Below are 13,271 nucleotides of genomic sequence, written 5' to 3'. Positions count from 1 at the left end.
TTAGAACTGTTCTACATTGGGAACGAATCTTTATATACGCATTCTTCGGTTTTTTCGAAAGGATGACGAGGGATACACCAATGTTTGTCTACGATGCGTAACAATAACAAAATAGATAGATTAGAAGCAACATTATAAATTATCAATCGTACGAAAGCAAACTCGCTTATAGACGAATCCAAGTAAAAATAAGAAGAAGACACACGACGGTGTTAACTTTGACAGATCCTACAACACAGCATAGGAAGATCATTTTAAAATGCTTATAATAAATTCTAGACAAAAAGTAATTAAAATCTGATTGAAGTTTGATACGGAAAAAGTTCCGAACTGTATGATAGATACATTTTTGGAAAATATTCAAAAAAATGAGATAAGCTTCCGAATATGTAATTCAGAAATTTTTCCGTATCGTACATCAATCAGATTTCAATTACAATTTGTCTAGAATTTATTATAAGCATTTTAAAATGATCTTCCTATGCTGTGCTGTAGGATCTGTCAAAGTTAACACAGTCGTGTGTCTTCTTCTTATTTTTACTTGCACAGAAAGAAATAATGAAAAGTAATCGACGCGTAAATAATAAAGACGTGCAAAATTACACTATTCTGGGCGTACATGAATATTTTCCAACAAGTTCGCCCTAAATGTATGCAATTTACATAGCATTATGACACTTATTCGTATAAAAAGTGTCATAATGCAATACAAATTGCATATATTCAGGTGGTAATATCGTTCAAATTTACGCTCTTTTTGGCATTCCCTTTATGTGCATTACTTTCGTGTAAATTTCAACATCTTTTTCTATCTGTGTGGATTCGTCTATCATAATGCAGGAGAGCATCGCAACTGGGAGGTGATTCCAATTTGGATATCATATTAAATGAAAATGTGATGATTCAACATTGAAATCAAATTATCTTTATCATGCCATGACGCACGTAATTTGAATAGGTTATTACGATATTAATGTCATCTCTTTTCATGGCATTCTATTCATTATTAGAACATTGCTTTTGGGTTGATAGTATTCCGAATACTCTATACCAAAAGTAGAGCAATTTCAACGACATGTAAAAACGAAACAGAACACACCAAAACTGTGCATTGAACAATCAACTGAGGGAAAATCCAGGTGAGGTATCACCTTTTTAAAAATCAATATTTCTTCAAAATAATCCGATAAATGAAACTCTACTTGTTGTTATTGATAGTTTAAGGAAACATAGTGTAGAAGACTTTTGAAAGACAAAAAGTCGGTTACATACATGTTAGAAAAAAGTCAAATTCGGGTGCGCTGCCCACCACTGGGAGAGACGGCACACATGGAAAATGTTTGAGAAATGCGGATAATAAATATGAGCATATGATATGATGAGCATATGATACGCAATGAATGAGCATTTGATACGGTTTTCGAATAAAAACATAATATTTTATGAAATAATTAATATTGAGCGTCTTAGGGGAAAATGTTACAAGGTTAAAATACTTCAAACTTCCATTCTTCCAAACTTCCATTTAGAAGTGAATATAGCGGAAGTAAATGGAAGTTTGAAGTATTTTAACCTTGCATAATATTTCAACCAAACATCAAACAAATTCATCGTTTACTGGTTAAGAGCCCGTGCGTGGCGTACGAATGGATTTTGTTCGAGTTTGTCGAATCAATATCAATAATTAAATCAGTTACATACCCTAAACTCCTCTCTTTTCTTTTGTATAATTCCAACGCGAATCGTATTCAGATATACAATATAAGTCGCGTGACCCCTTGTTAGATCAAATACTGTTATACTATCTTCTGACGTTTCGATGTTCCGTATAACAAATAAAAAGTGTTATAAGGGTACAACTTTTGCTACCCGAGTTACACATATGTTATGTGCTGGAACCCAGCGGGACATTGCAGCAGAGGCAGACGCAGGGACTCATGGCGGCAAAGCCATAATAAATGAATGAAAGAAGTCGACCGAAATCTAACATGGCAACTGGTTAAAGCGATAGCTGGACAACGCTCAGGATGGAGATCTTTCAAGTCGGCCCTTTGCACCACCGGAGGTGTACAGGACCCATAAGTAAGTAAAGTAAATTCGTTTGTATAATTTTCCCAGAACTTTTTCCAGAAGGTAGCTATCAATTCATGATGTATGACGAACTTATAGCGCTTAAATGTGCCTACAACTTTGTCTAACAAGACTTTGCTGTAAATATGTAATCTGGGGCGTGGGAGGCAAAATGTCATTCACATTCAGTTTTCACTCTCCAGCCTAAGATGTTATATTTAGAGCAATGTACCCTTGGACAAAAAGATAGCCCTACTCAAGCGTTATGAGTACATCTAAAATTATGCAATAAATTTGGCTTCTAAAGAAAGTTATGAACAAATTAGTCAAATGACATGCAGATGACATTTTACAAGCCAATTTTACAAGGAATACGTAGCTCATTACTGGGTTAAATACTAGTTACACCTTCGGGATGCGATGAAAATACATAGATATGGGGGTTCAACATAGATATGACTCATATCTATGTGGAACCCCCATATCTATGTATTTTCATCGCAACCGGAAGGTGTAACTAGTATTTAACCCAGTAATGAGCTACGTATTCCTAACAGTTAAACATTCTGAAAATAATACGCTATGGAAATATTTGAACTCATGTTTTTGTGTTCAATAGCCTTTAATTTTACATCCACAACTTTTCTTGTATGCAATATTGAATAAAAGCTCCATAGTAACGACGACCTGTAATTTTTGGAAATGACGGAAAAATGAGTGGAATCAAACGGATTCTTTTTGTTACATTATCAGGGAATCAATTTTCGCCGATGCGCATACGAAACAAACGACAAAAGAGAACCAAAGACAAAGCTTTGTTTTTGTCGGAGACAATAATGACAAAAATCCGAAAAATTTTGTCCACGACTAAAAAGAAGACAATTTTGTTGCTAACTTTTCATTCCGTTATTTTGCATTCTCTCTAGAGCAAATTTAGGGTTTATGCTATCGTAGTTTCTACTTTCATGGAAATATTCGAGAATTAGACGCTGATTACAAAAATAGCCTTGTATTCTCGGAAATATCAGATCATGCAAGGCCAATGATTCTTGGCATATTGTGTTCAGGTTCTGACAAAGGCTTGTTGCAAGGTGCGTTTGTCAGTAACAAACTTTGTTGATGACAAAGGGTATATTGTTAGGCGTTATATATGGTGTAACATTTTTATACTGTGCTGAACAGTAAATTTGAATGTTTGTTTTTAATTTTAGGAACAGTTCAAATGCAAATCAAAACTAGAATATGGTTGCTGTGTCACCTCTCCTGGAAGCCCCCTCCCTCCTAGCCCAGATCTGACCATCTCATTTTGACGTAGAACTATGTACGTCTGTCTTTTCTATATTGGGGTACACTTTACGATTGCAAAAAATTGAAAAACGTCACGAAAATATGATAGACTTTGATCGTTAATATCTCAGCCGTTTCTCCATGGATTTTCAATTTTCTTCGACCATTCGATCAAGGATGAGTCAACGCTTCATACCCGATGTACACTGAAGTCGTTTTTTACGCGGTTATTTTTACAGGCATCGCTTTTTATGCGATTTTTTCATTCGAATTTCTGGATTTCCGCGGTTCATTCAGACATATTTAGGGATTTACGCGATTTTTTTTCTTTGTTTTAATTTACGCGGCGCATTTCCTCCGCGTTAAAACTGACTCTAGTGTGTTTTAATATCTATGTATGATAATATTTACTATTAAAAACTTGCTAACAGTTTAGCACTCGGTTTCGGTGAATCAGTCAATCTCGTAAGTGCATCGCAAACTTCTTCTTCCATAGCACTACATTCCAACTGGAACTTGGCCTGCTTTTCAACTATTCTATTAGCATTTCTTTAGTTATTAACTGAAAGCTTCTTATGTCCGCCATTGCAGGGCTTTTAGCTGGTGCAGTTCGTTTCTGCTAACTTAAACGTGCGTTTTCTCTCGAAAGCTTGGGGCGTTTGACGCCAGCTTCTTGCTTACGTCTATTGATGCCAATAGAGGAGCTCGGAATCTTCGGATATACCCCGTTAGGCATAAGTACGTTAGGAATAAATACGTTAGGCATAAGTATGTTAGGCATGATGAACGTTAGGCATAACATCCATTGTGCCTAACGTCGCGGACTCGAATCTTCTTCGCTGCTGCAGTGAATGCGTTCTGGTAAACTTTTTTTGGCTCATTTCTGCTGATTCGTAGGTGTCTGTCGGAGTAAACGCTAAGTCCGACGCAACTCACGTAAAGGAATAATAATTATTATCAATAAACTGTCAAACTTCTTTGTCGCGTCTACTCCGACTTCCTGCATAGAATGACCACCAAACGCCGTTGACAGCCCAGCTTTCGCGATGGGCTTTTTTTTTGTAACGAGCCACCAGGGGCTTAGACAGACTTAGTGATGGGTGCTTAGTCTCTGTTCCAGTTTGCGTCGGCGAAGGTTGCAGCTGTACACTATCAGGCAGTGTTGTGCTTTTCAAATTTTAAACCAAATGTAATTAAATGTAATACCAATTTAATGTCAACAATGAAGTTCAATCGGATGTTTGACATTGTGTTTTGGTGTTATGTAGGAAAATAAGTTCAAAAGTAGCATTTACCAATGCTTCGAATCGAGATACAATTATCGAACGATTCTTACTCTCTAACGAGTTCTTAACAATTGATATTTTGAATATGTGAACGCTTTCATCGTGAACGTGTTGTTCATCTTCGATTATTTGAAAATTTTATTTTTATCTTCCTTTTCAAATGTTGGTCCAAAAATTATATACATCACCAGTTTTCGTAATGCTCACTCAGTCTCTGGAGCATAGGATAATCAACAAAAGCAGATTGAAAAACGCTTGGTTTGGTCTCATCGCATAGAATAGTCGAAAACCTGTACATTACATACAGCTACGTAGTTCAACGTCACCTTTGCGTACAACCCGATTGGGCTGCACCTTTGAGTTTTTTAAAAATATGTTGTATAATAAAATTGTTTTATCAATCAGGTATTTTGGTGAAGAATTATTTGTCTACCAAACCTCACCCCTCTCTCACACTCACTCATCCCCCCTCCTTTCTGGAAATATTTTTTTCCGTACATTATAAATCATTTAAACTAGTCGAAAGGATGATTATTTTTTAATATATTTTCATTATTTTTATTGGACTCATAACAATATATTTAACTAAGTTGATGATTTGTCTCTATTGTTTATACTGCAAGGATGAATATACTACAAAATAAAACTTGGTGAGCGTGGGGCGCAACCGTGGGTGAGTGGAGAGATGTGGCCTCGAACCGTGTATTGTGGCGTCAAATTGTTGGTTTAGTGTTGCACTGTTGCTGGAATTTTATATCAATCATACAAATTAATATACCGCCTATGTTTTTTTTACAAAAGTCATCCATTTTTTTAAGATTGGTCGGATCTTGGCAATTGATTACTATTAAAATATTACGAAATCTAATAATAAGTTCTTTTTCGATGTCCAAAACTTTGGAAAGTAATTCATGAATTGAAAATGCTTTTCGACACACGTTTCCTGTTTTGCTGGCCTTCCCGTCTGTCCTGGGTTGATCAACTCGTACTTTGAATGCTTCGTACATTTTTCCAGTAACGAGTTTTTTTTAATCAAGATATTTGGCCTCTAAATCCTTCGTAGTATTTCACATTTAAATTTCCATCCTGTAGGAAATATGTAATATATGGTCAAAAAAGCACTCTTGGCTGTTTGAGATTCTTTTGGATCAAAAAGTAATACGATTCTCCATATAATCATAAACAATTCTTTGAAGATTTCTTTTCGATTTAATAACTACTTCACAATATATTGGCGCGCTTTTCTTTTTCTAGAATACCACGGCGGTCTTACGCTCGCAGGCTCAACTGCGAAGGTAAACGTCAAGATAGCCGCCGGGTATAAAGATAGGGAGATTTTTCCCACTGAAACCCAAACCACGTGTTTTTTGCCAAATGACAGCAGTGTTTGATTGTATTAATGAGAGAACACCAGAGTCACTGAGCACATAGAGAGTGTTTTTCATGGCAAGTGCATACGATGGGGAAGATTCATATTGACTTTGTTGTATTTAGTGGCTGTTGCGTTTACCTGAGATGCAACCATCAGGAATCCGCAATATTTATGTTTTTCTCGAGACGCATAATACACGTTGTTAGCGTTAAAGCCGAAAGCATATTCATGATTTGAAAATGTTATAGAAATTGTAAAAAGGCATATGAAAAGAGAATATCATTTGGAGTATATAAACAAAGTTACAGTGAAAACATTGAAGCCTTTTTTGGCCAGTTGGATAGATACAGTTTTTATATGGAATGATAATTTTCGATCAGTTTTTACTCATTTTTAACAAAAATAATAATTAAGTTTGTAACATTTTTAAGACTAAATTTCATATTTAACATTTCCACCTTTCAAGCTGTGTTCAATTTGTATGATTTGTTTGGTTTATGCTCGCAAAATCGATAATCGTAATCAACAAAAAGTCCATAAAGCTATGTCCATTTAGAATCCGGAATCATTTATTGTATTGCAGTGGCACGGAAAGTGACCGCTGCAAGAATTCTTTTACAGCGGTTTGTCTACCTAGGCGCCCACTTGCTGTGGTATAAATTTCACGAAGTTTCGTGCAGCGTGTCAAAAATTATTACAGATGAAATCCGAAAGGAGAGAAAAAAGTCTGCACACCCACGTTGATAATCCTGTCATCGACGATAAAACCTACGTCAAAATAGATTTCAAACAGCTTCCTAGCCAAAAATTCTACATGGTGACGGCACGAGGAGTAGTTCCTGCGAAGTTTAAGTTTGCTTTTTGGACGAACTTGCAAAAAAAAACGGATGATTTTGGCAAGGGATATGCAACTGTGGGGCATAGACCTAAGTGTTTGTGACGAATAAGGCGATGGACTCGAAGCTGTACAAGGAGGAATGTCTCAAAAACCTCGGTCGACCTTCCATAAAGCCCATAAAGGTCCCGTGAAGTTTTGGCCAGATTTGGCGAGTTGCCACTACAGCCGGGAAGTCATTCAGTGGTACCGCGATAATAACGAAGATTTCATCCATAAAAACATAAATCCACGCAACTGCCCACAGCTCCGGCACATCGAGACATTTTGGGCAGTAATGAAGCGGAAGCTTAAGAAAAGTGGGAAAAGTGGAAAAACAGCTCGGGACGCGACCTGGATGACCAAAATGTGAAACAAATGTGCCAAGGAAGTTGACTCCGGAGGTGTGCAACTTTTGATGAGAGGAATAAAGAAGAAGGTGCGAATTTTCACTAGAAACAAGAAGAAATTATTTGAATCAATATTTTTTCCTTAAAGTACAGTGAATCACCCTTGTTTTGATGTATTAACCTTATTTGTACGTCAATCCGTTACCGAGATACAGATGATTTTATTATTCCGGATTCTAAATGGACATAGCTTTATTTTCGACCTTGTGCCAAAAGTATGCTCATCCGCAGCTATCCGCATCTGGATTCTTGTCCCGCAGATAGTATAGACTCCAAACTTTACTCCTTTACTGTGGTGGTCGTCTTGAGACTGCTCGACTCTGCTTGTTAGATATAGTCCAACTGAGGCAAACAATTTTTTTACAATAATTGCCCATTTTTTACTAATTTTTATTAACCGTGCAACCTCAACAACGTACCCTTTTTAAAGTTTAGACAATTACCTTTCGAACACAGAGGGCTGAAATTTTGGGAATCTAGGTTTGAACTATCTGGCTATCAAATGGTATACAAGACACGTCATTCAAAGCAAGTCAATTTTTCTATTTTTGGCCACCACTTTCCCCATAGTGGAGTGACGCTAGGTTCGAAAGGCGTGTTTTAGCTCCAGCGTCGGCTTGAGGATATTATTACTAAAAATTGAGCACACATTCAGTAAATTTGTTTGAAAGGACCTTATAATGATAACTGAACTCGAAAATGTTGATATTATTGCTTGGACTGCTCCAAATGGGATTTGAGAGAAACAGAAACAATTTTCGCATTATTTTCTGGCGTACTCTGTACATTGCGATTATCGCATTATCACATTGCATTGCCCTTGCTAACAATCAATCATTATATCCTAGCACAAACATGCACGTTTATGTATATCACTTTTTGTGCACTAGGGCAAAAGACCCAATATTGGAGGAACTAAGCACGATCCAACACTAATTTCTCCATAACACCTAATCCATACTTCATTTCCCTTACCTTGAGAGTGCATCCGAAAGCTCATTATCTCTATTTTATTCGAAGCGTGCCATAATTTCATCAAAATCCTTTATTGTTATCTAAAATCAATCCTCCAATTATTGGTACAGTGTTCCAATAGTTGCGGTATTTTGTTATACGGGATTCGCAACTATTGGAACACTACCGCAACTATTGGTGCAAGGGAAAGAAAAAAATAAAGTATTTTAAAGATACTTCACTAGTTTAAATGAGATTCCAATGTTATTTTTGTTTCAATTGTGTTATGACAGGTCGAGTAATTGAACGGTGATGTGGGTTACTGCGTTTAATTTATAAATTCCCTGCAAACCGTACTACCGCAACTATAGGAGCACCCATACGTTATATTTGTTATAAGTATTATTATTATATTATTCACTATGCGATTACTACTCCAGCTCTATTGTTCTATTTTTTGTGCCAAACTGATGCGAAAAAAACTAATAAATCAATCAAAGATGTCCTCAATTTTTAAATTTTCATTTTACACAGCCTTCCCCTTAGACGTTCGCCTTCGGTGTCATCATGCGACGGCTGCTGTGCGGCCCTCGTGTCCGCTCTCCGTGAAGTCTTATAACTAGACTGAGACATAGAGCGCAGACCGTAAGTTGCACGATTATGATATCTGTGCCTGAGATGCACGAACGGGATTGATTGGTTTGATTTTCAACCGTGCTTAACGAAAATCAATTTTTGAATAGTTTGGTGTTTTGAATCCATTATTTTCAATAGTTGAGTAAAATCTTAAAGGGTTCTTCAATCATTTGATAACAAAATCTACAAAATGCAGGTCTACGTAAAATAAAACTTCGGAAACCCCTGATTTGAGGTTTAGAATGAGGACAGAAATCTAGAAGAGTCTCTGCGTCCGATGGCCCTGGTTTTATTAAAATAGACAAAATTCTGCCTATCTCAATCTTTTTGTCTAACCCCTTTATATTAGACCTTATAGAGTCAGGATGATTTAGATGTTGTCGTTCTAAATTCGACTTCCTTCCTAATGACCATTCCCAAATGTCATGTCATTCCAAATTAATTTGGACATTTCCGTGAGCTTGCTTCAAGGTCGTCACCACTAAAAGGTTCTACAAAAAATTAAGACAGCCATCCGGAGCCATTGCTATTATCGTCGCATTGCTTAGTCCAATAATTTAGCCTAATTATGTCTTATTTGGTTCAGCTTGTCTGAACCAATTCAATTCTATAAAAAGACGAAAGTTCCCCACCATGGAAGGGTAGACTGCCCTCATGCTATCAACTTCAAATTTGGGTCCAACTCATTATGTTCTTAGTCTAAATATGCGCTTTGTCATCCTTCGTCGCGTCTTCGAATCGTCAAACCGAAATCTATTATTCCATTTGCTGATCATCAAGCTCTTAACTCGCATACATTGCAGTGCTTCCTTCAGCGTTTGTTGTCAAAATCTAGCATCTTAGCAGCAACCGAACAGAGAAAGACTTGCACGGTGGCAGGTGACGAACCCCAGCGTGGTTGCAACGCGTTGTGTATTCAAACGAGATTTCCACCTGAAATGAAAGCGATGACCATTAACAACATTAATACGATTGGTTAGTATCCAATCGACCACCCCGCTTTGTCGGTGGCCACCAGCCGGAAATGGAAACTGCACTACGCGCTCTCTGGTCTGGTCATCGTCGACGGTGATGAACCAGAATATGACCATTTGACTCATTAACGATTTACATCATTATGAAAAATTCCGACACGTCCGTTGGAGCAGCAAACATTTACAAACGGAAAATTTTTATGATCGCGCTAAGGTGGCCACTCCTGTTGTCGCTTATCGCCCAGTTTATTTTCAATCGTCATAAATCAGGCATTTCATGAGCAGTTGTTCGATTTTATTTCTGGGTCTAATTTGAGTCCGCTACCCTACAACTTGTTTTTATCGTGTGAAGGGAAAATCAACTTCCTCCGAATGGTGCGCCACCACGATGGATCGGTTTATCTTTTTTTCGACGAAATTAATTGCCAGTTATAAAACTTTTTGCCATAGATTTTCCTACGTTTGCTTTTCCGTCCAGTCGAGAGTTGTGTGAACTGCCCCTCACACACACAGTATGTGACTTCAAAGCGTATTGAGCCGCGTACGCTCTGGTTCTCTGGGGGAGATCTCACCTCGCCGTTAACTAGTTTGTTTTCACTGATAGTTTAATTGAAAAGGGAAAATCTTATGGATACTGAGCTTTATACCCGAAATTAAATATATTTAATTTGTTATATTCTACAATACTTGAATTATTGTAATCTAAGCTGGGGTTCATTTTATATATGCTGTTGAAGATTTGGCGCACCTGATACTCACATTCATCTGTTTGTCTAACTTGTAAATTTACATTTATATCACATTTAGTTTCTGTAAACACTCCCACCGTCGCCATTAAGCGAATGAAAAACTTTAATCATCGTCGACTGGAGGGATAGTAATTGTTTCGTTTGCACCTTGCACAAAGTGTTCCTTTCGTAGCTCATTTCAACTTCCCTTTCCAAGAAATAAAAAAAAAGCTTCAAATTGCTTTCCGCCATAATCATTAGCCCGCCTCAATCGTGTCCCTACGATGACGGAGTCTCGTTCGGACAGAAGATCCAATTTTTGATACCGCACTCACCCGACCGAGCTCAGTGCACCGAAATTGTACGCCTCCTCTTCCCACTAGCTTATCCGTAAATTCCCAGAGATCTTCGGGAATCGAAGCGACCGGGCGGCATAAAAACAAATTAACACCGCCGACGAGACGGCGGAACAATGTGGTCGTATTCTGTAGGGGAGAGTATACTAAAATGAACCATTGTCTGTGATTGAGGCCACCTTTTTCAACAATCTGTGCTTCAAGCATAAGCAACATGGCCGGTGAAGTAGGTACTTAAATAACCGTTCACATAATACCTTGTATTCTTGTACTAGATAGGTAGTACTATTATCAAACTACTTCACTCTTAGAGCTTTTTTGAGCTGGAACAGCCATTCAGATCTAATTTAATCGCACCATTGTGGAAAGTACAAAATTCTTGGAGAAAACAACAAAGACGGAACAACGTGAGCGTAGATTCAATGTCAGTCTCGAAAAGTTAAAAATTGGAATGTAAAAAGTATTATTGGCATTGTGTGGTAATATTTTATTTTGGTGACTCACCTGTCCATTCTACACGACTCTCTCCTACCAATCGTAACATGCAACATGTAAAAAATGGTGCATTCAAAACCAACCTGGACACTTGTCTCGTAGATGGACGTCGTCACCGGGACCGGACGTCATGATCCGTGATGAGAACCCAAATAATACGCGCCGCCGCCGCCGCGGCCAAGTCACGAACCACACGAGCGAGCGCGCAGGAAGAAGCACAAAGAAATTCGAACTCCTCCCTCTCGGGCTCTTGATGCGGGTTTGCATTGTTTTTTTTTTCTGCGCCAGCTGCATCGAGAGGGGTCATAGCGATTGCGTTGGCGCTGATGATGATGATGAGGATGACGATGGAAAAGAGACGTGTTTAGGTGATGGTTGTACGCGGGAAGACCCTTAAGCAGAGTCGAAGCGCCCCACTCTTGCGAATTCAAATAAAAATGAAAATGCGAAAATTTAACATTCAGAGACAATTTGAAATTGATCAAAAGTAAGATAAGAAGGTTTAGTGGTTTAAAGATACTTTAAATATCATTCAATACTATTTTTAACGTCTCTATAAAAAAAAATCAATACTGCGAAGAGTACAAGAACATTGTTCCTGAAGTTCATGTGGATTGCAGAAGACGATACCCCCGTAGCACTGGGTAGACACCTTTGCGTGGTGTTTTCCGGTGTAAGACCCAACGGATACCTCCCCCAATATTCAACTCCGTGGTACAAAAGTAAGGGTTTTTCACTGGATCCTGCACAACTAGTATAAATATAACTGAAAAAGCGTTGAAATTTTTTTTTCGGGTGTCCTATGCAGTCTAAATTGTTCTGGAGTACATATCCTCGAATGTATCAGAAAATGTGTCTAGAAACAAAATGTCCTAGGCTGAAATAGGTGTCCCAAAATATCTATGTGATCATAAGACATAAATTGTTCGAGTTTTCAATACATGCACATTATTTCGGGGTCTCCAAAACGTCTTAGAGCTCTGCACATGCGATCTATCCGGTCAACCAAGTCCTGAACCATGTATCCGTGCATCGTTGATCATCCCAACAGGTCCATTGAGCCAGTAGGATGTCACTCATTACATTTACAAGATACTACAAATCTTTTTGGTTCTCCAAAGGCAGCCCAAAAATTGTCCATTAAAACAGATGAAATTATCCTTAAGCAATTGAAAAATGCTCCTTAAAAAAACTAATAATTTTTCCTTAAATTATTGAACAAATTACCTTGAAATATATAAAATGCTCCGTAAACATTTGAAAAGTGTACCGTAAAAACGAAAAAAATGTACCGTAAACAATTAAAAATGCTCCTTAGAAAATTTTGTAAGCGCAGATTTCGACAATTTCGAGTTCCTCAAGCCGTGGGTGGTTATAAGAGATATTCAAGTTACAAGATAAAAATTGTCGCTGTCATGGCTGTCCGGAGCATCCTTTTCATGGCGAGGATAGGGTGCTAAATGTCAATGAAGGAAAAATACAAACAATTTGACAGTTCGGTACCCAACATGTTTCGGACAGCAGAACAAAGGGAACCGAAGCGACAATATTTATCATGTAACTAAGATATCTTTTGTGGTTAAGCAGGGAAATTGATGAATAAACCTATTAGCATTGAAAATATGCAATGTGATTTTAATGAAATCCAGTTATATGGGACGTCTGTTTGTCTATGAGCAGTCTGGTGCACAATTTCTTTAACAATGCTTTAAATTGCTTGTAGGCTAAGATTACATTTTGTATAAGTTTATGGAGGATTTAATTTTTTTTACGGAGCACTGTTTTTAGTTTAAGGAGCATTTTCTCAAGTTAAGGAGCATTTTTTATTG

Source organism: Armigeres subalbatus, unplaced genomic scaffold (assembly GCF_024139115.2).
Source record: "Armigeres subalbatus isolate Guangzhou_Male unplaced genomic scaffold, GZ_Asu_2 Contig1794, whole genome shotgun sequence".
NCBI lineage: Eukaryota > Metazoa > Arthropoda > Insecta > Diptera > Culicidae > Armigeres > Armigeres subalbatus.
This window is presented reverse-complemented; position numbering follows the sequence as displayed.